Consider the following 27,332-nt stretch of genomic DNA (forward strand, 5'->3'; position numbering starts at 1 on the left):
TCTATCTATCTATCTATCTATCTATCTATCTATCTATCTATCTATCTATCTATCTATCTCTAACTGTCTGTCAGTCAGTCTGTCTATCTATCATCACCATCTATTATTATTATTTTATTGTTATTTTGCACAGAGTTTCATGTACCTCAGCCTGGCTTCAAACTCATCAATGAACTCGAACGACCTTGAACTTCTGATCCCTGGCTTCCGTCTCCTCAGTGACAGGACTTAAGGCATATGCCTGGCTTACGCTGGGGACCGAACCCCAGGTTCTGTGCCTGCTGGGTGAGCCTACCACCTGAGCTGTTGCCCCGGCTTCCGCCAGCTTCCTTGCACTGGGGTTACAGGCACGCACCACCTTTGTCTTCGGAGACAAATTGCTCCCGACTTCAACGAATCATAATCCCCCCCCCCCCAAAGAGCAATCTTGAGAATGTCAAGGGGAAATTATTGAATTATCCCAGTTGGCAGAGAAACCTAATTTATAGCAAAGCATTTCTCTTGAAGTTTTAATAGATTTTTTTTTCCCTTCGATGGATTTTAATGCTCAATTGTTTCCCGGGCTTGGAAATTTCGTTTGAAGTACTAACATCACTTTTCTGTTCTTGATTTATTACCAGCTCCTGGCTTCTGGGTCTGATAGGAAACCCAACAGTCTATTTCCCTTAAACGTGAGAGGCCTTCAGCCTCTAGTCAGCCTGTCTCTATCTCATTAAAGCCTACAGACCTGTGTAATCCCTCTTTGTCTCCCTTGGACTTGGAGGGAGTTCCCTCCTTGAGAAGTTTTATGGAGCTGAGCCTCAGACCATTTCTGCATAAATGCCACTGGCCAGTGACATCCTTAGTGGCCATGCACATGGCAAACCTACTAGTGAGATTCTTAGTGGTCAGGCACGAACTGGCTAGCCCTCCTTTCTGTCTACACCCTTCTTCTGGGTCAATCTCAGGTCTGGTGTGCAGGGAGAGGGAACAGGTGTCACATGAAATACAGGATGGCATGGCTTAGCGGCAGTGCCCCTGAGTGGCACTGCTCGGACCTGTGACAGCTCAGCCTCGTGTTAGCAAAGGAGCTTTTGTGTTGATGTCTTTAGGGACCAGCGAAATGGAACCACCTGGAAATAGCGTGGGAATAACATGGTGAAGAAACTGTCTGGAGGTCCCTGTGTGTAAGGCTCCTATGGAAAGATCTGGAGGCCTGAGAGATAGGCAGCATGCTGGAGCCTCCGCTGCCTTCTTTTATGTATTTATTTTTAAAATTCTAACAATAATAAATACCAGTAGGATATGTAAAGTAAATTTAAAAAGGTTTCCTTACGTGGATTTTGCTTTCGAGGAGACACCACCCACAGGCCTGTGGAGGTCAGAAGAAGGTGTCACAGTTCTGGGTGGTTGTGAGGCGCCATGTGGGTGCTGAGAACTGAACCCAGGTCCTTTACAAGGGCAGCTGGTGCTCTTTACTGCTGAGCCTTCATCTCTCCAGCTCCAGACCCACAGCTACCTTCTGAGTGACAGAGTTGCTGTTCTTACGGAAGAAGGGGAGCTTTGGAGAGAGTGACAAGTAGAGAACAGAGATATTTGGGAATAAAACGGACTCCATTGGCACTCTTGGAATCATGACATGCTTTTTACAGAGGTGGAAACTTAGCATTCTGAAACAAGGTGGGGGACCCACACGGCTTTGGCAAGGGGCCAAAGTGAGACCGAGACCCAAGGTCTCAGTCCTTGGGGGAGGTTCTCAATGTGTGAGAGGTTCTCTCAGGTCCTGGCTAGCCTGACCTTGCAAGGCTCAGCCAAAATCAAGCTCTGTCATGAGAATGCTGTCCCCTCAGACTCCAAGGAACACTACCTGTCTGTCCCCCAACAACTGCAGGTTCTGGGGACTCCTTCCTGAAGATCTCTTGTTTTCTGAGGGCCTCCTCCTCTCCGTGGGTCACCATTCTTCCTGGCCTCCCTCCACCCAGCAGCTGGAACCTAGGCCACCTGATTCCATTTCCTCTCTGGCAGGCAGTGACTGTAGCACACGTGGCTGTGAGCCAGGCCCACGAAAGCTGAATGTGCAGAGCACAGAGGTTTCTGTCTTTCTGAAGAAAGTGGAGAAGGGAACTTGAGCAGACTAGTCATGAGATCCTGCTTCCTGGGGACAGAGGAGCCCACGAGAAGCCAACACTGGGAAATTTCCTAAGGGGTGCTGGGGAGCAGGCATTAGAACAGAGGCCAACACAACACCAATTGGCATTTTCCAGGGGGGCAAGATGGAGGCCATTAATCAGGAAGCCACTGATAGGACCCCAAGTACATGTAAACTCAGTCTTAAGGCTTAAGGATGTGGCTTAGCTGGTAGATGGCATGTTATCATGTATGAAGCCTCAGCTTCTCATAAACGGAACATGATGGCTCATCCCCGTAATCCAAGCATTCAGGAAGTGAAAGCAGGAGGAAGTTCCAAGGTCATCCTTAGGTCACCCATGGCTACATAGCAATTTTGGGGCCAGCCTATGATACATAAGACCCTGTCAAAAAAAAAAAAAAAAGTAAAAATAGAAAAATAAAATAAATTTAAAAAGAAGGTCAATTTGGTAAGACTGAGGGCTTTCAGAGTTCCAAACTGATCAGGGGAGGTACAAATTCCTTGTCAAGGGTAAGTCAGCCCATGGATCAACCTCCAGTTTTTTACCCAAGTTTAGAGGTCCCCACCCCCACTCCAACACTAGAGCCCCTGCTGAATAGACATTCTTACTGTCCATAGGGCTTGGGTCCCTGGCCAGGATTTCTGAAACTTTGCCTCCCGGGTGAGTAATTTCCCAGGGTTTGTGTCTGGTGTGAGGATCACAGCTTCTGCCCTCTGCCTCCCACCTCTGAAAGAATCAGAGGAAAAGCCTATTGAGCCCATGGTAGGGATCCGGGGAGGCGGGGGGGTGCTCTGATGTGGGAGCAGTCTCCAGAGGTGGGACGGAAGACCTGTACAGACCTGACGTGCCTGCGGCAGGAAGCTTCTGTGCTGACTGCCCCAGCCCACGCACCCTGGCACAAGCTGTCTGGTTCTGAGCCTGTTGGGCACCAGGAGTTGGCTCGCTTGATAGCGGTCATGCAAGAGGCATGACTGCCATTCAGGCCCTTGGCCTCAGCCCATCTCTCATGCCATGATTTCCTCAGCTCTGGGCAGACAAGGCGGTGTGCAACAGAGCTCCAGTTACAGCTGGAAGTTCTCACAGAGCTCTCTCTCTTTTCTGTTTTGTTTAACATAGAGTCTCATGTAGCACAGGCTGGCCTCAAACTCCCTATGTAGCCAAGGATGACCTTGGACTTCTGATTCTTCTCCCTTCACCTCCTGAGTCCTGGAACTACAGGTGTCCACCACTGTGCCTAGTTTATGCTGTAACAGGAGACCAAATCTAGGACTTTGCGTGGGCTGGGCAAGAGCTTTACCAGCTGAGCCACAACCCAAGCCCTCAGGAAGCTTTCTGACAATAGCAGGCAGCCACATGGAGATGGAGAGAGCGGGGAAGGCAACCCAGTTCTTCAGACCCTAGAGTCATTTCTCTTCATGCTGTTCTTCTGGGCCGGTGTCAGGAGCTGGTATCACCCCATTCCCATGCATCCACAATCCCTGTATAGCAAGGCCTTCGGCCATGGCCATTTTGGCTGCAGCCTTTGGCTCCTTCCTTCTTTACATCTGCCTGCACTTTCACTGCCAGCTCCTTGTCTCTGGACTCTGCAGTGGCCTCTTCCCTGGCTACGTGCTCCTACCCATCTCCCTCAATGTTCATACACACACACACACACACACACACACACACACACACACTCACACACACACACACACACACATATATAAGATATGTTATTATACACATATATAATTTCTTTTATTTTATGTGCATTGGTGTTTTGCCTGCATGTCTGTCTGTCTGAGGACATCAGATCCCCTGGAACTGGAATTACAGACAGTTGTGAGGTGCCATGTAGGTGCTGGGAATTGAATCCCGGTCCTCTGAAGGAGCAGTCACTGCTCTAATGTGCTAAGCCATCTCTCAATCCCTCTATGTTCCTTCTTGGCCTGACAGCCAGAGTGAGCTTCTCAAAGCACAAGTGTGGTGGTCTCTCTGCTGCTGGAAATGTGTTTATGTGTAGATAAAAAAAAAAAAAGAGTAAGGATGTAATTTTATGAGACAGGGTCTCACTCTCTGCCCCAGGCTGGCCATGAATTCATGATCCTCCTGCCCCAGCATGGGCACTGGCATGGCAGGCATGTGCTGCTACTTCTCACTTTCATATCTCTCTCTCTCTCTCTCTCTCTCTCTCTCTCTGTGTGTGTGTGTGTGTTGCACATGCCACGTGTATTCTGAGACCAGAGGACATCATGTGTCTCCCTCTGTGGTTCTCCAACAATAACCCTTGAGTCAGGATTTCTCCCTGACGTGGGAGCTATTTTTCATCTAGTGGCAGCTAGATGGGCCCCAGAGACCCTCCTGTCTCTGCCTTTCCTCTCTATCTCCTCTCTACCCACAGGACCCAGCTCGGCTTTCTGTGTGGGTGCTCGGGATCCAAGCTCAGGGCTGCATGCTCGTGCGGTAATCACTCTTACCCAGCTCCTTACATTTCTATTTTTTTTAAAATCTATGTATGAATGTATATATGTATGTATGGTCTATGTAGTGATCTGAATGAGAATGCCTCCCAAAGGCTCATCTGTTTGAACGCTTAGGCGCCAAGGAGTGGATCTGTTTGAGAAGGATTAGAAGGAGTAGGAGGTGTGGCCTTGTTGGAGGAGGTATATCACTGGGGGTGGGCCTTGAGGTTTCAAAATCCCATGCCAGGCCCAGTCTGTCTCTGTCTCTCTGTCTCTGTCTCTATCTCTCTCTTCCTGCTTCCTGTAGGTCAGGATGCAGCTCTCAGCTACTTCTTCAGCGCCAAGCCTCCATGCCTGCTGCCGCACTCTCTGCCATGATGATAATGGACTAACTCTCTGAAGCGGTAAGCAAGTCCCCAGTTAAATGCTTTCTTCTGTTAGTTTCCTTATAAAATAGAATATAAGTATTCTGTTCCTTCACAGCAATAGAACAGTAACTAAGATAATATGTGTGCATCTGTGTGAGTGTACGCTCACACCTATCGACTGTGTTGGGTGTCCTCCTCTGTACTTCTCCATTTATTGTTTTGAGGCAGGGTCTCTCTCTGAAGTAGGATTTGGCTTTTTTTCAGATAGACTGGAAGCCAGCAAGTCCTAGTGACCCTCTTGTCTCTAGTCAGAAGCAGAAGCAGGCAGGTTTCTGTGAGTTTGAGACCCAACTGGTCTATATAGCAAGTTCCAGAGCAGCCAGAGTTACATAAAAAGACCCTGTTTCAAATAATAATAATCATAATTAAAAATAATTTTAAAAAATGAAAGTTGTGGCTGAGACAAAGTGTGTACCTAGCATGCACAAAACTCTGGTTTCAACTGCATAAACGGCATGGAGACACATGCCCATCATCTCAGCACTCAGGCAGTAAAGGCAGAAGTTCATTTGCAACTACAAATCAAGTTCAAGGCTTGCCTGAGACATGAGACGCTGTCTTTAAAAAACAAACAAACAAACAACAAGTGACAAAAATAAAAACAGGATGAGGGTGGCGCTGGAAGTCATCAACCATGACTTCTGTCCAGAGAGAAACCAGAGGAAAGACCAGCCACTCACTCAGCACAGTGTCCCAAGTGCAGAGAACCACAAGTGGCCAGGCCAGGCAGGGAGAGAGCTCGGCCTGTCTGGTGACAGGTGTCTAGGTGTGGCTGCAGACAGGCAGGCAGGAGCCTGCCCCAGAGCCTTGTTTGATACGGAAGGAAGGCTTGGTGAGCATTCAGATACAGGTCTGTCCGTTACCAGGTGCATGGTGTAGATCTTGATGGTAACTTCATGTCCTGGGATGATAGGTGTTCACCGTGACTGTTTTGTTGGGTTTTTTTCAAGACAGAGTTTCTCTGTGTAGCCCTGGCTGTCCTGGAACTTGCTCTGTAGACCCCGGCTGGGGATCAAAACACAGGACTTTATTTTTTTATTATTTTTTTATGTGCATGGGTATTTCCCCCCACATATATGTATGTCTGTGTGCTACATGGGTGTCTGGTGCCCACAGAGGCCAGAAGAGAGCATCAGATGCCCTGAAACCAGTTATATATATTTGTGAGCTGCCATGTGGGTGTTTGGAATTGAACCCCAAACTCAGGACTTTCTGCAGGCTAAGTGAGTCTTCTACTAACAAAGCCACATCCCTAGCCCCCTATATTGTATTGATGGCAGCTATTAGCCTCATAGAAAGACTTGTAATAAAGAACATGAGGATGTAGAGAGATGGCTCAGCAGGTAAGAGTGCTTTCTGTGTAATTATGAGAACCAGAGCCTGATCTCAGCATCTGGGTAGCAAGCTTGCTTGCCTAGAACCTCGGAGAAGATCAGAATTTCAAGGTCATCCTCAGCTACAAAGCAAGTTGGAGATGTTAGCCTGAGCTGGGTAAGACCCTGTCCCTAAATAAACAAATGAATGAATAGTAAATATAGGGTTGCGATTTCAGCCCAGAGGTAGAATGCTTGCTTAGCATTCATGATGCCCTGGGTTCAATCCTCATAAATGAAACAAGCAAACAAACAAAGCAACAAATAAGAAAACACCACACATATAGCACAGACTCATGAAATAACTACAGCCTATCTTCATCCTCATTGTTATCATTGTCAAATCACTGTGGCTCATTGTTGCTCCTCTTACCAAGCAGGTCTTATAGGCCTGGCCCTCTCCTGAGATATAAATTAGCTAAATTATTTTTTTCTCCATGTACCCCCATGGAATTAGGTGTTTCCTGCCCCTTCCTTCTCCTCCTCCTCTTCCTCCTCCTCCTCCTCCTCCTTCTTCTCCTGCTGCTGCTGCTTTGTCTTCTTTTTCATTTGTTTTTTTTTGTTTTGTTTTGTTTTGTTTGAGATTAAAAAAATCTTGTAGCAGGGCTTGGTGGCTCGAGCCTTTAATCCCAGCACTCAGGAGGCAGAAGCAAGGTAGATCTCTGAGTCGGAGGCCAGCCTCGTCTACAGGAATTTCAGGACAGCCAGGACTCCATAGAGAAATCCTGTTTCAAGCAAACCAAAAACAAACAAAAAATTGTGTATTAGCGTTTGGCTGGATGTAGTTCTGTGCATCATGTCCACACAGTGCCCATAGAGGGTGGCATGGAGCATCGGATCCCCTGGAACTGGAGTTACAGGTGGTTGTGGACTGCCACATGGGTGCTGGGAATTGAACCCTGTAAGAGCAGCTTCTGTAGGAACTGAGCCATGTCTCCAGCTCCCTTCTTTTCTTTGCGACCATACCTTATGTAGCCCAGCCAGACCTCAAACTCTCAACCTAGCAAAGAATGGTCTTGACCTCAATCTTCTTGTCTGCAAGGGGCAGAACCCAGGGCCTCGTGCACTCTAGGCAAGCACTCTGCCAACTGAGCTACATTCCCGCCCTTGAGGTTTTTCTTAAATTCTCTGATGCTCCATGGGGAAGGTCAGCAGGACCTGAAGTGGACAAGAAGGTTTTGTGGTAGGGAAGGGTGCAGCTGCATCTCAAGGGGTGAGGGTAAATGAGAGCATAGGGGCATGTCAGGTTCCTATGAAGGAAGGTAGTCACAGTAACACGGTAACTACTGAGCGCCTACTGTGCGTCCTCCTTTGTGCTGGAGAACTTTCTGCCAGACATCTCAGACCATTAGAAGCAGACCTCCCTCGGGGGTGGTGGGGCAGGCCTTAAATCCCAGTACCCTGGGAGGCAGAGGCAGGCCGATCTCTCAGCGTTAGAGGCCAGCCTCGTCTACAAAGTGAGTGCAGGACACAGAGAAACTCTGTCTCAAAAAACAAACAAACAAAAAACAAAAACACACAAAAAAGTAGACCTCCCAGGGGAGAGGTAGGCAGATCCCTGTGAGCTCAAGGTCAGCCTGGTCTACATAGTGGCTCTATAGTTCTAGCAGTTACCTTATTAAAATGATGGGGTTACAGAATAATAAGGATTTCCATTATCCTGGACACCCTAGCCAAGTTTCTAGCCTGTCCTTTCATTCTTTTGTCACTTTGAGGTACAGCTATAACTAGTTTTATCTGCTCAAGACAAACAGTTCTAAAATCACGAGTCGCTTGCTCTTCAGTACATAGCAGTAGCCATTATGGCTGTCATAATCCACACACCTTGATGCTTCGTAGGAGCCCTGGCACCAATAATTACACGAGAGCGTGCTTCATCCCCACGATTTTGCTTAGCCAACACTTACTGCAAACACCAGGAGAGAGACGTGGGGAGACCTCTCTCAACAAACAATGAAGCCTGTCTTACAGATGATGGGCTGAGAACCTGCTGTCAGTTTCTGCTTCCTTTCCAGCAGAGGCTTGAGTCCCTTGAGGAAAGAGTTCAGGGCAAGAGAGCAAGCTGATTGAAGCAGGAGGGAATGGACACCCCAGTGTGAAGAGTAGGAGCAGGGAGGGCTGGACGCCCATTCTGGGGAAGCAGGAGAGGACCATGGCTGGACTATGAAAGATAGGAGGGCAGCTTCGGGATAAATATAAGAGGCGGTTGTGGTCCAGTGTGGAAATGACAGTCCTCAGACTGTTGGCAGTCTCCTGCCTGTCCCCATGGTCACTAAGGAAGTGGAGTAAAGTCCCTTTGAAGGGCACTTAAAAATTTGGGTTCCTTGTGACCAGGTTTGTGTGGCAAAATATACAGAAAGTGAAAATTACCATTAATATTTATTTATTTATTTATTTATTTATTTATTTATTTGTTTATTTATTTATTTATTTATTTATTTTGCATGCACACAGTGACGCTCACAAGACAATTTCTGGGAGCTGGTTTTCTCCTCCCACCATGACTGAACCATGATTGAACTCAGGTCATGAGACTTGGCAGCAAAAGAGCCTTTACCTACTGAGCCATCTCCCCAGGACAATTTTCACCTTAAGAAATATTTATTTAAATATTCTTCTTCACATGTATGTGTGTGTGTGAGTCTGTTTGTTTGTGAGTGTGCTGTGTGAATGTGGGTGTCCATGGAAGTCAGATCATGAGATTCCCTAGACCTTAAGCTGCCGGTGACTTTGAGCTACCGGGTGTAGGTGCTGGGAGCAGAACTCTATTCCTAAGAGCAGAAAATGTTTTTAGGCATGGAGCCTTCTCTCCAGGCTGTGTTTACGCCTTTGATCCATTTTGTGTTAATACTTGCCCATGGTCTAAGGGTCCAATTTTGCTTTGTCTGTTGAAAAGACTGCCCCTTCTTCACTGAGAGATCCTGTCATTCTTATCAAAAATTGTTTAGTACCAGGGTGTAATGGCTCACACTCCCAACATTGGATGGCTGAGGTGGGAGGGTCAGTAGAACCTAGTCTAGAGCAAGACAGCTAAAAATAGTAACAACAACACACAGCAAAGCCCTTCGCCAGGTGCTTTCCTGTCGCTGTGTTAAAATGCCCTAACCAGCTGTAGCTCGAGAAAGACAGTTTATTATTTTGGCTGGCTAGAGTGAAAACGGCAGCAGGCGCAGGAAGCTGGTTGATCACATTTCATTCACAAGAAGAATACTAACCTTCAAAGCTCACCTGCAGTGATGTGCTTCTTCCAGAAGTCTGCACCCCTAAAGGTCCTGTAACCTTTCCACTGTCACATGCATGAGTCTATGGAGGACCTACGGAGGATGTTTCTCACTAAAACCACATATGTGGGTTCCTCTTGAGCTCTGTTTCATTGTGCTGGTCTGTCATGACCGTCTTTACGCCAACAGCCTTTTGTTTTGATTCATGTTGTTTTGCAGTTTTTCAAGTCAGGAACGGGAAGCTACAACTTTACTCATTTTCAAGACTGCTTTGGCTGTGGAGGCCGCTGGGATGGATGGTCAGCTCTCACTGTCAACTTGGCCTAGAATCGCCTAAGAAGAAAGTCTCCAGAAGGAATGATCTACGTTGGGTTAGTCTGTGGGCTTGTCTGTGTGATACTGATAAGTTAATTGGGATGGAAAGACACAGCCCACCACGGGTAGCACCACCCCCTAGAGAAAGGATCTTGACCCAAGAGTGGAGAAATGGAATGGAACACAAATGTGTGTGTGTGTGTGTGTGTGTGTGTGTGTGTGTGTGTGTGGTGTGTGTGTGTTCATTCCTCTCTGCTCTTGACTGAGGGTGACATATGACTAGCTGTTTAAAGTTCCTGCCTTGACTTCCCCCACAATAATGGTCTAAAATCAGGGATTGTGAGATGAAACAAAATCCCTGAAGTTGCTTATTTGTCAGGGTATTTCATTACAGCAAGAAAAATGAAACTAAAATAGTATCTCTTGAAATATTACACGAATTTAAAATTTGTCTTAAATGTATGTTTTATGTGTATGGGTGTTTTGCCTGCATATTTGTTTGAGCACCATGTTCATGCCTGGTGTCTGTGGGGCCAAAAGAGGACATCAGATGCCTTGGACCAAGGGTTATAGGTGTTCATGATCCACCATGTGGGTTCCATGAACCAAAATGTCCTCTTTTGCAGTTGTTTTGGCTTTTTGAGGCAGGGTTTCTCTGTGTAACTCTGGCTGTCCTGGAACTAGCTCTGTAGACCAGGGTGGCCTCTAACTCCTAAAGATCTGCTTGCTTCTGCTTCCCAAATGCTGGAATTAGAGGCAGGCACTACCATTGCCTGGCATCACCCATTCAATTTTAAGGAGGGCCTGGAGCAGCTAAGGTACCCCAAGGTACTGAGCAACCATGAGGGCAGTGAGGATGAATTGTGGGCTGAGCAGTTGGGGAAGGCTCAGACTTGGTACATCAAGGTGTGCTAGCAAAGAGCTGTCCTTCAGGATACCCGAACCTTTGAGGTTTGCAAGACTTCCGCCCTCAGAAAGAGGACTAGGGGTGGGAGGTGACCAGGACATTGTCATCAGTAGAGTGAACATTGTATGCTTATCCTTTTCCTCCCCTCATCCAGGTCTTCAGCTCTCCATGTCATTATTGCTTAATTGGAAGGAGAGCATCCTAGCTAGCTCGTAGGAGCAGCGGTTTCCTCGGAACTGTGACAGAATGCCCAGCAGAAGCAACTAAAGGGAGGGAGGGTTTATTTGGAATCGTGGCTTAAGAGGGGATAGTCCACCATGGTAGGGAAGGCACAGCAGAGCCTGTGACAGCGGGAGTGTGTGACATAGGCCCCTCGTGTGTGACGGACCGGGAACCAGAGCATTTGCTGGAGACAGGTTGGATCATAAGTTTCAAAATCCTACCCCTAGTGGTCCACCGCCATGCCGCATCCTCCAAAGGTCGTGCAGCCTCCAAAGTCAGGATGACCAGCGGGGACCAAGTGTTCAAACAGGTGAACCTGTGGGCAATGCTTCACACTCAGATCACAGCAGGAACACTACTGGTGTGCTGGAAGCGGATGGACAGCTTGTGATACTTCCTATCTTTAGATAAATCATTCCTGCAATGAGCCAGCTCCTTGTGTGGTGTCTTCTCAAGATGATGGAGGAGGCTGGGCTGTTCCTCAATGAGAGAAAGTTTGATCTTACCTGTAAGGGGTCCTAGGTTCCGTCCCCAACACTGGATACACACACACACACACACACACACACACACACACACACACACACGGAGCCCTGTCACCTCCTAACCGACAGAGCCAGAAAGAGTTACTGCTGAAGAATCAGATTGGTAATTGTAGCATTGGGGGCCGGGGGGTGGGGGGCAACCAGGCTGGGGCTGCAACCCTGGGCCTCACACTTGCTAGGCATTCTCTCTTACTGAACTCTTGAAGGCTCTCACTAGGTGAGGCTTACCTGCGGTAGTAAAAGCAGGGGCTGCCACAGGTGGCCTTGTGCACCCTATACTCTTGGGAGATGACTCACCAGGCCCTAAGCTAGACCTCTGGCTCAGCCTCAGAAAGGCTGCACCACAGCTGCGCACTTAAGAGACATGAATCTTGTCACAGACTCACAGGCTGGGGTGTAGCTCTGTGGTGGAGTGCTTGCCTAGGGTGTGTGGGGACCGGGTTCCCAGCCACTTGAGACACAGAAGTAGACTGAGTAGCAAACCCTCTCCTTGTCTCAGAGTGAAGACAAGAAGAAATCTAGTTGAGCTTTCTGTTTCTCTTCTTCTTCTTCCTCTTCTTTCCCCTCTTCCTCTTCTTTTTATTTTTTGGAATTGATGCATGGTCTCTCTATGGAGCCTTGGCTGGTCTGGAATCCACTGCGTAGACTCCCAGAAATCCATCTGCCTCGGCTCTCCACTGCTGAGATTAACGTGATGCACTCCAAGCCCATCCTCCTCCTCTTCCTCTTTTTAACATATTTTAATCAAGTCTTTGAGAATTTCATTGCGATGTATTTTTGTCATAGTCACCCGAACTCCTTCCTGATTGATCCGCCCCCACGTCCCCACCCGACCCCCAGCTTCGTGTCCTCTATTTTAAGATAACCCACCGAGTCCAGCTTGTACCGCCCATATCCTCCTCAGTGTGGGGCATTCACTGGAGTATGCTGGGCCTACGAGGGGGCCACATCCTTAAACAGACACTTCCTCCCTCAGAGGCCATAGCCATTACTTCATGGCCAGGGGTGGGGCCTGCGAACCCCTTCCTCCTCTGTGCTTAGGGCTCCCCTGACTTGACCTTGTGTAGGAATTATGTAGCCACAACTTCTGTGACTTCAGGAGTGCAATGCTTTCCCCCTCCCCCCACCAGGGCAGAGTGGCAAGCGTGCGCCAGAGCAAATCTGTGAAGGGCGGAAGATGACTTGTTTTTGTTTTTGTTTTATGAAACAGGGTTTCTCCCTGTAGTCCTGGCTCCTGGAACTCGCTTTGTAGATCAGGCTGGCCTCCGACTCAGAGATCCACCTGCCTCTGCCTCTGCCTCTTGACCACTGTGCTTGGTCGGAGGAAAATTTAAGTTCTCTCCTTCCACCCGAGCATTGAACTCGGGTCTTCAAGCTTGGCAGCACGTGCCTTTACCTGCTGAGCCACCTTGTTGGCCCGAGCTTTTTGTTTCCTCAAAGGCAATCTGTCCATCTGCTTATTCATTTACTCATTTATTCATTCAGTGTCCAAACCACAGACAGAGCCCCTGGGCAGGTACTGGGATACAGAGTCCAGTGGGCCACAATCTGAGGAGGTGACAGACCAATGGACACCCTTGGTGAATGGGAAGAAGGAACAGAATACTTCTGTTCTATAGAATAGAATGCGGGAGGGACTCTACTCACAGGCTGACCTGGGAGACTGGTGATATCTTTCTCAGAAAAGCACGAAAGGCAAGGATGAGCAGGCAGCCTGGAGAAAAAAGGAGGAAGACATGAACAGTGGGAGCCACAGGCCTGGGGCTGCAGGTAGAGGCCTAGAGAGGAAAGCCATGACGAAGTCACTCAGGGAACTAGAGAATCGGAGACTTTGGGTTCCAAATGCATGTGCCCACAGCACAGAACCCTAATTTTCATGGCCTCAGACAGTATCCCAGAGCCCTACTGGGCCACCATTGAACCCTCAGAGACCCAAGAGAGCTCAGATATGAACTTGCATGAGTCCACATATGTTGAAGGCCCCTCAAGCTCCTGACTAGCAGGACTCTACGGCTTGGGCAAAGGCTGAAAGAGACTAGCTCTGTGCCTAGGGCAACAAGACTGTGGTGTCTAGCAGCGTCTCAAAACGTGATATGCCCAAATGGAAGTCTGCGGCAGGTCTTCACTGATTTCAGCAGACTAGATGGCCACATCAGGCCTTAACACTTGCGACTGGCCTTCATTTGAGGAAGGGCCCTTAGCTCCCCACGGTGAGTCCAGCCCACTTGACAGCTGCAAGGCTTCATGCTTGTGTGTGTGTTATAGGGTACACATCCTCGACTATCAAGCCTGAACCCTCCTCATTTTTCTCCATCCCCTGGCAATGCTTTATCAAACTCTAACCCGGCCACCATTATCATTCACCTAAAGGCATTCACTTCCTCTTAACCTGTCAAGCTTTCCTTAAGTCATCTTGATCACTGGGACAGAGGCCTGATCAAAATTTTGGCCCAGCAGAGAGGGTCTGCTTACCCCAATAGTTGGCTCCACTCCATCACATCCTCAACTGTCAGCTCCTCCATCATCTGTGGCCACTCTTGAGGGGATGCTGCCTTCCCCTCTTCTTGGCCACTCTGCTTGCTTCTCTTTTGAGTCTTAGTTGAGATGCTAACACCTTGGTTGACCCTTCCATGCCATCTTTAAGTTGGGGTAGGGTGACCTAACATGGTCTTAATACACCTCAGTTCCTTCTCCCCTGGAGAGGGACATGTCGGCACAGCTACAATTCTTACGATTCTTAAGGTTTATGATGGATCCGTAGTTTGGGGGCCAAGGGCCTCCCGGGCGGGGGACCAGCCTGGAGGAAGAAAGTCCAGGCTACACACCCTGCCCTTCTCCACCTCACCAAGTGACCACAATGAGAAAGCGGCCAGTCTTGGACTTAGCTCTGCCTAGGCTTGTTCTGGCTGGCTATGCTAGGCCAAGGGTATTCTCTGGAGGCCTGTGTGCCTTTTGAACTTGAGTTTCTGGCTCTTGGGTGAGTTAGAATGCTTATTCCCACATGAGCTAGGAATGCTTCCCTGGGGCTCTGCGCTTTGAACTGTCTTGTAAAAGAAATCAAGAAGTCCCACAGACTGACCTCGGGGGGTTGGCTTCTAAGTCCTCATCTCACCACACTCTAGAAGCTTCCACTGAGTGTTCATCCCCACCCCTAATTCCACCACCCCACCTCAAGTAGCTAGGGAAGGTCCCCAAGAGCCCACCAGTACCCGTGTGCCCATCCACCGACCCGCAGTGAGTTCTAGGGAAGGAGGTCGGGATGACACACTCGCCTCGCTGAGCACACATCTGTAATGTGGGAATGTTTTTACAAGCATGTGTGGCTCCTGTAATTAAAGATTCGAATCCAATAAAAAGCTCCAGCCCTTAGGCCATGGGTTCAGAGGGCAGAGGATGGCCGGGAAAACCTAGTAGGTGAGACAGTGCTGATGCTGGGCTTGATAGGTGAGACAGCAGGCGACAACAGAGAACGGTTGGAATCCAGGGTCTCGGGTGAATATGGGAGATCTCTTCAGGGGGAAGACAACAAATAAATGAATAAACAAACAAACAAATAAGAGTTAGTGCCCGGCTCAGTCAACACAAGCATGGGGCCCATGTCCAGCCCTGGAGCCCACATAACAAGCCAGAAGTGATTGCGTGTACTTGAAATCCCAGTGGTGAGGGAGGGGAGATAGGTCAATATCTAGGGCCGATTGGCCAGTCAGCCTTGCCAAATTGACAAGTTCCAGATAAAAATGAGGGACCCTGCCTCAAAAAAAAAAAAAAAAAAAAAAAAAAAAAAAAACAAAAAAAAAAAAAAAAAAAAAAAAAAAAAAAAAAAAAAAAAAAAAAAACAAAACAAAAAAAAACAAAACAAAAAAAAAAAACAAGGAACAGTGTGGAAAGTGACTGAGGAAGCTACTGAAGTTGACATTTGTCCTCCACATGCATGCTTCCTCAGATGTCTCACATACATACATACACACATACACACATACACACACACACTCACACAGACACATACATAGATACACACACAGGCATACACACTGACACACACACACACACACACACACACACACACACACACATAGATAGGCACACATTTGGCTGCAGAAAGAGAATATGGGTACTAGCCAGCAGGTAAGGCCTCACATGCCAGACTGAGTCAGAGGGTGGCAGTCCAGGGCTGCCAGAGACTCCTTGCACACCCCAGAGAGAAGAGCAACGACCAGAAGAAGGTCTTTTTAGATGCCCAAGGACGGCGACAGTCTCACCCGCCCACCTGAGAGGACTCTGAGAGGACCTGGTGCCCTCTGGACCTCACAGAGCCTACGCCTCCCTTATTCTATAGAACGACTCCGGGGAGGCCCTCCCGTGTGAGATCTCAAACTGGTCGTCTGGTCTTTTCTGCATCTCACTTTTTCCCGGGTCTCGGAGGGAGAACAAGGTTGCAAAGTGCCCAGGACCCGAGTGTGTTCGTACGAGTCTGGTCCCTTTCATGCTGTAGGACTGGCTGCTGGGGCCAGGTGAGTATTTAAGTGGTGAGGGGATTCCCATGGCTCCTCAAGGAACCCAGAGCTCTTGGAGACTGGCTCTGGCAACAGGAAATAGGTCACGACAGCGCATCACCCAATACACCTGCTAGTTTTGTCTCCTGCCCCATTAGAGGAGGCTGGGCGCAGTCAGGACTGAGAATCTGCCCAGGTCACTTGGGCGACTTTTATGGATAAGGACTAGAATTCGGGAAAATTCTCCAAGGGTAGGTACATCCCACACCCTTCTTAATGGACAGGCCCTCCGCCATTCTGGTGAGATACCAAAGAGCCCCAAACGACAGGAAGCCCAGAAGATAAAGGCAGAGGGTTCTCAGCCCTCCCTTGACCCTGCTGGGCTGCTCAGTGGCAGGAGATCAAGGCCACAGTAGCCCCCAGGGAACCAGAGACTTAAGAGAGCAAGGAACAGCAGGTCTGGGGATTCCCCTAACCTCTGCCCCAGGGAGTTTGCAGGTGCAAGGATGCATGCTTCCTCAGATGCCTGCTCTTCCTGCAGGTGTCACCTCCTCTGGACTTCCTTCCCTCACAGCTTCCCCAGTACACGGCCGTCGTTTTGAGGGGCCTTGTACTCAACCCAACTCTGCATGTCACATTCTCTACTGTTTTGCTTTGTCTGTGGTCTGGAGTGATGTCATAGAGTCTTCCTTCTATTCTGGGTCCCCAGGATGTGGGATGTGGTCTGCTGTCTTCATCATTGAGCAGGTGCTGGATAAACATTAGTGCAACTGAACGGTGGACTGTCAAGTCCAGTCCGGGACACTTCACTTTGCTTTCCTGAGCCATAGCTCCACCCTGCCTCCCTCTATCTCAGTCACCCATTAACCTTCCCCATCTTCTCCCCAAGGTTGGAGACTGGCCTCAGCCATTGGCTGGATCTTTCTCCCTCTCCCTCTTTTCTTCTCCTCCCTCTCCTTCTCTTACTCCGACAGTGTCATATAGCTTAGGTTGGTCTCAAGCTTACTACGTAGCCAAGGATGCCTTGGCTTGCTGATACTCCTACATTCATCTCGAGAGTGCTGGGATTACAGGCATGCACCCATTCATTTGGAGCTGGGGAGAGAATCCAGGACTTCACGAGTGTGAGGCAAGCCCTCTGGCAACTGAGTTTTGGCTCCAGCCCCTTTCAGTATCTCTCTTGAAAGGAGAATCTGATGAGAAGTCTGCAGAGCTCCTGCAAGCTTCGGTGAATATCAGACCCTGAACAAGACAGAGGAGGACGGTTGGGAGAATAATCACCGTGGGGTGAGCGACATTCCAGTGTGTTAGTAAGTGTAAGCCTGGCCCAAGCAAGCAGGAGAATGCAGGACCTGGCACAGATGGCCAGCTGGGGCAATACAGGATCTCATCCAGCTTGGGCCACCTCCCCCAGTCATAAGCAAGGAGCGTGGGCACAGCCAGGTATGTAGACTACCCCACACCACCTTTCATGCAATGAGTATCCCAGAGTCCTCACTCAGTCCCACCTCCTTATCCTCATCTTCAGTTAGGTCCCAATGTCCACGCTGCCCAGAGCAGGACAACCAGCCACTCCAACCAGAAGGGCCTTACCAGGAACCCACTATCCTCGGGATGCCAAGCCCAAGCTTTCTGGTTGCAGATTTCTCCGACTTCTAAGGTGAGGGGTTCCTGTCACTGGCCACTCACTAAAACCAGAACCTGGTCCTCCTCCAGCCTTCAGGGAGACAGAGAATTCATTGTCTGTGTGTTCAGGCCTCAGCATCTCACACCTGTCCTGGCTGAGTCAGGATGCTAGGGCCCTGGCTGTGGACTCCAGGAGGTCTCAGGGCGACACCGCCGCTCAGCTCTGAGCTCGCCTGCATTTGGTCTCTTCGGTTCATTGATCAGGAATCATACGATCATTTTCAAAACACAGCTGGTGGAATTGCCCATCTGCGCTTCTGCATTTGGATCCGTTACTCGGCAGCCTGGAATTTGTTTAAACCTGCAGTTGTGCGTAAATAAGGAAACTGCTCTCACCAGGCCTTCTGGGATGGGCCTTCATTTGGGGACCTGCTCCATTTTTAGGACCACCTGTGGCTGGGCTTCAAGAACTGGGTCTGTTTTGTTGTTGTTTTCATTGTGTGTGTGTGTGTGTGTGTGTGTGTGTGTGTGTGTGTGGTGTGTACATGGTATAACACCCATTTGGAAGTCTAAGAACAATTTGTAGAAGTCAGTTCTCTCCTTCCACCAAGTGGGTCCCAGGGATTGAACTCAGGTCCTTGGGCTTTTCAGTAATCACCTTTATCCTCTGAGCCATCTTGCCCTTCCCTAGGTTTGTTTCTTATGCTCACTGGTCTCCTGAGCTCCTCTCAGAACAATTTTCTGTTTACATTGAGATTCATGGATTATTACTATGTAGTTCTCAATAACATAAACAAACACATCAGCCAAGATGGCTCATAAGTTCTTATCTGGACAGAAACCCAAGGTCTGTGGATGTTCTCTATGGCCCCTACTCCCAAACTTTGCCCCCCACCCCCAACATTGCCATTGTGGCCTCTAGCCGATGGAGTAGCCAGACACAGACTCTCCCAGAATAAATACTAACTTTGCCAGCCTCCTTTGCAGCTATGTGAACAAGTTCTAACAAGATACAAGTAGAATGTTGTGTCCAACATCCAGAATGCATCCTTAGAGGTGGGGGGAAGGCAAGCCCTGTCTTCTTCCTTCCTCGTTCACCTTAAATGCCTTGTCTATAATTGATAGCTAGAATTAGAGCAGCCAACTCAGGGCTAAAGCTTCTTCTTGAGGATAGCAAATATGGTTGCCAGTTTCTAAGATGGCTCCCACCGACCCTCAGGTTCTCAATACTCATTCTTGGAGCTTTCTCCCTTCCATTCAGTAGAACTGGCCTGTGTAACCAAGAACCTGTTATATCACAGACAGATGGCCATAGAAAGTAGAGCATGTTACTTCTGTGAGTGTCATGAAAGACATTGTCTTTGTCTATCGCTTCCTCTGGGCGTGCTTGCTCTAGGCCAGCAGAGGCCAGGGGCCCGTGCCTTAGGTTCACTCAAGTGAATGCATGGATTAAGGTCACAGTAAGGAATCCAGGCTTTCTGCCAACAGCAAAGGTCATCTTCTCAGCATGTTGCAGTCCTGCTCAAGCCTTCAGATGACCACAGTCCCCACTGACATCCTGACTGCAACCTTTTGAATGACGCAGCCAAGTCACTTCCGATTCTTGATCCACAGGAAGTGTGAGGTCAGTGATGTTTGGTCCTGTTGGGAGCCGCTGAAGTGTTCTTTTCTTCTGCAGGCTGGAATGGAAGCAGAGCCTTGTGCGTGTTAGGCACATGCTCTACTATTAAATGATACCCCGAGCCCAAGCCCACGATGCTTTGTTCCTACATCACTATCCACCACAGGGGCACAGGGATCCTATGTTCTGGCTACTGTGAAAGGTTCTAGGATCCGAACTCGGGTTCTCAGGCTTGCCCAGCAAGTGCTTGGCCCACTGAGCCATCTCGCTGCCCTCCAACCCCCGTCGCAGCAGCCTGGTTTTTTAGTAAGAAGTAAACCCTGCTTCACGGCTATTTGGTTCCATTTCCTATTTATAGTGGGGAATAGTCACTCGAAACTTCTAACAGTCTACAACTGCAAGAGCCCCTTGCATGCCATCACAGCCATCCTCCTGCCCCCAGGATGTGGAAGCCTCAGCGTTTCTAAGAGAATGGCCTGTTCAGTATTTTTTTTTTAAATATCTGTAGCTGCGTACAATGATACACACTGCATCCCTACCTGGAGCAAGAGAATGATGAGGCAGAGGCCAGTCTGACCTATGTTGTGAGGCCCTGTCCCCAAAACAACCGGGGTGTATTGCAGCTCAGTTGGTAGGGAGCTTGCCTGGAATGCACAAAGCCATGGGCTCCATTCCCTAGCACTGCCAACCAGGCCTGGTGGAGTGTGGCCTGTAATCCCAACACTTGGGACGTAGGAGGAAGAGAAGATCAAGGTCATCTCCTGATCTATAGTGAGATGCAGGCCATGCTGGGATACATGGGACCTTGCCTCAGAAACCAAGAACAAGGGACTAAAGGGACGGTTGCCTTTCGAACAGGAGGATCCGGGTTTGAATCCTCAGCATCCACAAAGAAAACTGGTCATGGCTGAAAATGCGAAGCAGAGACAGATTCTGAGAGACCGCGTCTCAAGGCACCACGGCCAGTTCTAAAATCTTGTGAATTTTTAAGAGACTAGTATACCGAATAGGTAAAAACTCATCTTGACATGGCAGCGCTTCAAATGGGCCATGGCAGTCACTGGGTTGGGTTGGGAGAGGCGGAAAGGGTGGTGGTGCTGCCTGCCCTCTGGGAAGAGGCTCGGGCTCTGCCCTCGGTCACCCTGCTGAATGTGGTGGCAGGACTTCCTCACTGTTCAGACTGGCCTCAGTAGCCCAGAGCAGGGAACACCAGGAAGAGGCTCACACAGGAGTGGGAATAGGAGTCTACCTGCCCCTCCTCCTCCTGAAGGGCATCTTGCTCCCAACAGCTTGCAGCTGAACAGGAGAACCACTGCCAAACCACTGCTTACACAGCAGCGCACTTCCGAGGAGGTACACCAAATATTTGTTGACTGAGCTGTGTCTTCCTTCTGACTTACACGATGGTCCAGATATGCGCTGGCATCTGTGCTCGAGGGTGGGTCATCCGGCTGGGACCGGCTCCAAACACTTCCTATCCCTCAGTCTTCCTGAACCAACCTACAAGGCGGTATTTATTTTGGTTTGTAAGAATGGAAACTCTCTGAGTCACGGATGGTGATGCCGTCTTTAATCCTAGCACTTGAAAGGCTGAGGCAGGTGGATCTCTGTGAGGTCAGCCTGGTCTACATAGCAAGTTCCAGGCCAGCCAGGCCTACATAGGGTCATAAAGAGACCTAGTTTAAAAAAAAAAAAAAAACAAAAAAAAAAAAACGAAAAGAATGAAACCTTCCTTCTAGGAATTTCCTCATTAGGCAAGCTAATATGCTCTTGGTCTCTGTTGTTTTCTTCAGCTTATTTATTTATATTTTTGTTTTGATTTTTAAGGTTTTATTTACTTTCATTTTTATGTGTTCTGTCTGCATGTATGTTTGTATACCCTCTGCATGCCTAGTGCCAGGGAAGGTCAGAAGAGGGTGTGAGATTTCCCTGGACTTTGAGTTACAAACATTTTACATACAGATTTTCCTTAGTTTTTAGTTCCGTGTTTGTCTGTATCAGTGTGTAGTATGTGCAAGTACCCAAGTTGACCAGGATGGACATTGGATCCTTTGTCACTGGAGTCACAGGCAGCTGTGATTGGTCCAATGTGGGTGCCGGGGAACCGAATTCAAGTCCTCTGGGAAGGTGGCAAACATTCTCAATTGCTGAACCATCTCTCTGGCCACATCCCCTTTTTCTGTTGTTTGTTTTTGTGACAAGGTCTCATGTAGCCTAGGCTAGCCTTCAACTCCCTATGTAGTTAAGAGTGACCTTGAACTTCCGGTCCTCCTGCTTCTTGATGTCCATGTCCCGTTTGTGCAGGGCTTTGTGCATTCTAGCCGAGAACTCTATCTAGAGCTGAGCCACATTTCCAGTCTCTCTGCTGATTTCTTTGTGGGTAGCAACTTGAGAGGTTAATTACCCAAAGCAGTGAGACCACCCCACGGCCCCGGAAGCTCTCCGGTCCCACCCACATCTGGAATCTCTGGACACAGGTACTTTGTTCCCCAACTCCTCCTGGTCAAAGCAGAGAGAAAAGAAAGATGCACAGGCCCAGAACTTCCCCTTGCTGGCCTGTGTTCACTGCTGGCACGGTGAGGCCAGAGCGTCGCTGTAATGACCCACCAAGCACAGAGCCTCCATCACCTCCTAAGCTGGGGATCCGGGAATGGTTCTCCAAAAAAGGCATGAGCTTCTTCTTGCCAAATGTGTGGGAAGGGAGAGTCTTATACTCACAGACACTCCTCAAGGACGCTTGAGCCCAGACCTCCCCCCCAGCCCCGCCCCCACCCCACATCATCTGACCACTTCGCTCTCTCCCATAAGGCCCCCAGAGGCTCTCAATTGCTTCCAGGATGCATTCCAAGCTGCAGGTCTGGCCCTCAGCTTCCCCGCTTCTCAATTTGGTCCCAGCTATGTCTCTGGCACCATCTCCCTCCACCACTGTCTAACTCTCCATTCACCCCGGAGTCCAACTCATGCATTGTCTAAAGGCTGCCTTCCAGCTCCTCCTCGGGGCTGCCAAAAAATGCCTCCCTCCAATGGCAGCCTGTCTCTTATTAATGGATGCCATCAGGACGGCATTACCGAAGATGCTGACGCAGGCAGTGCCCAGCTGGTTCGAGCACGAGGCCTCTCCCCGGGGGCCCACGCTGCCCCTGGGACTGCACCTGGACAAATCTCATGCAGATTGATTTCCAGTTCTCCACGAGAGCAGCTGCGGAGCCCTCCCACCCCCAAAAGCTCCCTGCTGTGGAACAGAGGCAGTTGTATTAGGACACATCACAGCGTCTTGTTGCCAAAGTGACAGCTACAATTATGCTTCGGCCGACAGCTGGGGAGGAGAGGATGCGCAAGCAGCCCGGGGCCTCACGTGTGTCCATGAGTCAGCAGTCTGTGCTGTGTACCCAGCTAGAGGTGGGCTGGGCTCCTCCTGCCGCACTCCGGGTCCTCTGCCGGCTGCCTTGGTATTGCCGACAGGACTCAGGGAGAACCTGGAACCCTGGAACCAGGACCCAGGGGAGCACAAGAGTCAGGTTTCCAGCCCCAGACAAGACACCGCCCTGGGGGACAGGCACTTGGTTCCAATGCCAAGCCAAGGAAGGGCCAGTATGTTGGGTAGCCTGACCTGGGTGTAAAGGTCGGGTTTCTGCCGAAGCCCTACTGTTCTGTCATGAAGCCTGACCCTGTGCTACACACTTCCAGCTCACAAATGTGTAGGTCTGTGTGTCTGAGTGTGTATATGTGTGTGTGTGTGTGTTCCTGTGTGTGTGTATGTATGTGTGTATGTGTACCTGTGAATGGGCCTGTCCGTGTGTCTGTGTGTCTGTGCTTGAATGCACAGAGGTCAAACAATAGAGTCAGGTACCTTGCTCTATCATTCCCTGGCTTATCCCCTTTGAGATTGGTTCTCTTGAACCTAGAACTTGCCACTTTTCAGCTACACTGACAGCCACCAAGCTCCATAAATCTTCTATCTCTCACACCTCATAGCATTGAGGTTATAAGCACATGCATTCAGGCCCAGTTTTTAAAATTTTATTTATTTTTATATACATTTGGTGTTTGGCATACATATATGTCTGTGTGCGGGAGTGGGAGTCAGATCCACTGGAATTTGAGTTATAGACCAGACAGTTGTGAACTGCCATGCGGGTGCTGGGATTTGAACCAGGGTCCTCTGGAAGAGCAGCCAGTGCTCTTAACTGCTGAGCCATCTCTCCAGCCCCTCAGCCCGTTTCTAACCTGGGTTCTGGGGATTCAGAGTTAGGTCTTCATGCTTATGTGGCCAGTGCTCTACCCATTGGGCCACAGTCCCAAACCCTGATGTTGCATCTTTTTCTCTTTACCAACCCCATGTGATGGGTTTGTCACTGCTCTGTTGTATTGGTGAAGAAGCTGACAGCATCTTGCTAGTTTATCCGATCTGGTCTTGAACCTGTGCCCTGCCTGCCTCAGCTTCCTGAGTAGCTGGAATAGAATGGATTTCTAAGGAAAAATTCGAGCCTGGCACGGTGGGACACACCTGTGGTTCCAGTACTTAGGGAGGCAGAGGCGGGTGGATCTCTGAGTTTGCAGCCAGCCTGGTCTACAAAGGGAGACCAGGACAGCCAAGTCCATGCAGAAAAACAATGAAAAAAACAAACAAACAAACAAAAAAATTGTCTTAAAAATAAAAGAAAAGAAAAAGAAAGAAAGGAAAAAAAGAAAAAATTCAACTTTCACCTTGTTAATATAATCAAGAAAAATATGAATAGTCAAAAGGACAGCTATTCAAATTTAGGGTTTTTTTCTTTTTGTTTTTTGGAGGGGGGTCTCATTGACTAGGCTGGTCTTAAATTCAGGTATCTGCCTGCCTCTGTGTGCCACCACTGCCCAGCCACTCAGTTTTTCTTAATACCTTTTTAATTTATCTGTCTGTTTTACTTTATGTGTCTGAGTGTTTTGCCTGCATGTGTACATGTGTGACTCTGAGTGCCTGGTGCATGAGGAGGTCAGAAGACAGAGTCAGGTCACCTGGACCTGGGATTGTGGATGGTCCTTGGACTGCCATGTGGATGCTGGGAACTGACCTCACAGCCTCTGGGAGAACAGGTGCTGCTAACTGCTGAGCCATCTCCCTAGCCCCTGGCTTTTCTTTGAAACATGGTCCCATTCTAGCCCAGCCTGGCCTGGAAAGCATGGTCCTCTTCTGGCTTTATTCTCCAGAGAGCTGCACCCCAGGAGCCCAGCCCTCTGTGCCTAGCACTGGGTGATCCACCTGGCTTCTGAGTTTGGTTTGTGACTCCTTAACCTGGTCTGGCCTTCTGAACATCATTTGGCTGTAGGGAAGAGAGAGTCCTCCAAAGCAGCCTCACCTTGGCTGAGAGGGGTGGGAGGGGCTCCAGGAAGACATTGGCCCAGGAGGGAGAAATGACCAAGAACAATAAACAATGGTCATTGCAGGTGACAGGCGCTGGGCTGGGGAAGTGGGAAACAGCTGGGTACATGTTTGCATGTCCAGCATTCACAGAAGCAGCTCTGTAGCCTGTGTCACCTGAGAAGACGCATGCCTTTCTGTCTCCCCTGCCCCATCCCTCCGGGGTGACCTCTTAAATTTAGACTCGGGTTCTAGCCCCAGCTCCCCGGGGGAGGGGGGTTCACCAGAGCCATCCCAGTACTCCACAGAGCCAGACGCAGACAGCCCAGGTTGTAGCAGGCTTGCAAGTCTTCTCAGAACTCCTCCCCATGGGTGTGAAAGGCCTGGGGGGAGGGGGTGGGGAGGAGGAGGACTAGCTGGAGGAGCAGGAGCGTGTTTGTATTTCAACTGGCGGCTGCCCATGAATCACCAATTTCATTTTGTGCTTTCAGCCTGCAAAGCCATCATTTCCACCCAGCCTTGCATGGAGCTGGCGGCCAGAGCCTCTTAGTGGGGCTATAAATAGCAGATCATCAACTCACCTCTTCTGAGCTCATCACAGGCTCCGTTTACTGCGCCTCTTCCAGCGGCCTGCACGTCACCTGTCACTCAGATTCCCCAGGTGACGCTTGGCCGAGAGATGCGGGACATGCTCTTGGTTTGGGAGGCAGGGTTTGGGTTCAGGGTGAAAGCAAGGGCAACGGCAGACTTTTGAAGAGCTTGACATTTAAAACGTCATAATTATAATTTCAGGTCTGTGCGCTTCTCGCCAATTAAACGCAGCAGCGAGGGACTGTCGTTTCTCTTGAGTCCTAGAAACCAAAGGCAGAGGAATCACCACACTTAAACCTAGAAAAAGCCACACAAACAGACAGGAACAAATGAAAGCATCTGTGCTTCCCCGAGAACTTGTCTCCCAGCGCCGGGGAACACAGACATGGCTCTCTGGCTCCTGCCATGACACGACATTTCTCAGGATGCCCTCGCAGGGAGCTCCCTACGGGTCAGGCACCGTGCCTGGCCTCCATGGCATCGCGTGAAGCCATCACAAAAGCCAGATGAAGCTAACAGCCTGTGGACCCCGCAGTGTGCAGGGAGGGGCGTGCTGTTCCAACAGGTGACTTGCTCCTGCACAGGCGACGTTGCAACCCAGCTGCTGGGCGACAGAGCCTGAGCTCTGAGGTAGCACCCTCTCCAATCCCAGGGGGTGAGCACCGTGTGTGTCCACATGGGAGGGACCCCAGAGAGCTGAACTATCGGCCCCTCTCTCGGCTCTACACATCCGTGACTGTGAGCGAGAAAGACACCCACAGGTTCGTGCCAAGTCCCCCTTGGCACCCTCAGGGTACCGCGTCACCATCTTCTCCCAAATACGTTTTTCTTCTACCTTCTCACGAAGGAAAGGCGCCAGTCTCCCTCCTCAGAGCCACACCCAACGCTGGAGATGAGACATTTGGAGAATGCAGATTCCTAGTCTCACCTCCAGACAATCTCAAAGGAGTGCCAGGCAGATGTGGTGCGTGGCTTTAATGCCAGCACTCAGGAGGCACAGATAGGCAGAGTTCCATGATTGAGAAGCCAGCCCGGTCTACGTGAGTTAGAGGATAGTCTGGTCTACAAAGCAAGTTCTAAGGTCAGCCTAGATAGCGCCGTGAGATCTTGTCTCAAGTGTGTGCGCGCACACGTGTGTATGTTCCTGTGTGTATGCATGTGCGTGTGTGTGTATGTGTGCATTTGCATGTATGTACGTGTGTGCGCATGTGTCTGTGTGTGTGTGGAAAGAAAAGCAAGAATTAATGAGGAAGAAAATCTTCATTCACTCTGCTCCAAGCCCCTTGAGCTGGCTTCCACATGTCTGCCCCCTTTCCCTGCAAAGGGCAGAAGCTAGGATCCAGATGCCTGTGTCTGTGTGTCAGTATGTGCATACACGTATGTTGGTGTGGGAGGTGGACTGTTGCATGCAGGTAGACGTTCACGCATGTAGCCGTGTGTATGGAGGTGTGCCGTTTTCAGGACCCGCCCACCTTGAGGTTTTGTGACAGGTTCTCTCGCTGGGCTGCCTGGTTAGGTAGGCTAGGAGCCCCAGGGGGAGTTCTACGAGGGCAGAACTCTATGAGGAGCCTCCTAACTCTCCCTCCCCAGCACTTTGTAAGCGTCCAGCAGCCACCACATCTGGCCTTTCTCACCTGGCTCCCCATGCTTGCTTGGCAAGCACTTTGCCAACTGAGCTGTCTGTCCTCAGCCCCAGGGCTGGATCTCTAAAAAGCCCTATGAGCACAGGGGGTAGTAGCGAATGCTTTTAATCCGAACACTTGGGGGGTAAGGGAGGCAGAGGGAGGTGATCTTTTCGAGATCGAGGCCAGCCTGGTTTACAGAGCAAGTTCTAGGACAGCCAGGGCTATACAGAGAAACCCTGTCTTGAAAAACCAAACAAAACAAACAAACATCCAAAAACAAAGAAACCCAGCAGAACTTCCTTCCTTCCTTCCTTCCTTCCTTCCTTCCTTCCTTCCTTCCTTCCTTCCTTCCTTCCTTCCTTCCTTCCTGTCAAGCTGGCCTTGAACTCACAGAGATCCACCTTCCTCTGCCTCCCTAGTGCTGTAATTAAAGGTGTGTGCCATCATGCCCAGT

General features: G+C 49.5%; 1 long non-coding RNA gene across 3 annotated transcripts in view; it reads left to right on the forward strand.

The window, feature by feature from the left end:
• LOC129673160 (uncharacterized) overlaps positions 1-25,467 on the forward strand; it is a 53,378-nt gene extending 27,911 nt beyond the window's left edge. Inside the window, exons 3-4 of one of the 3 annotated variants that reach the window (XR_008719622.1) lie at positions 9,812-9,963; positions 25,154-25,467. This is a non-coding gene — a long non-coding RNA (uncharacterized LOC129673160). Of the gene's footprint in view, positions 1-133; positions 281-9,811; positions 9,964-15,917; positions 15,955-25,153 lie in introns of those variants that run through there. The other 2 variants (XR_008719621.1, XR_008719623.1) reach the window with 2 other exon arrangements.
• The last annotated feature ends 1,865 nt before the right edge of the window (positions 25,468-27,332 follow it).

The sequence above is a fragment of the Psammomys obesus genome, unplaced genomic scaffold (assembly GCF_907164565.1).
Source record: "Psammomys obesus unplaced genomic scaffold, mPsaObe1.curated_primary_1811, whole genome shotgun sequence".
NCBI classification, from domain to species: Eukaryota; Metazoa; Chordata; class Mammalia; order Rodentia; family Muridae; genus Psammomys; species Psammomys obesus.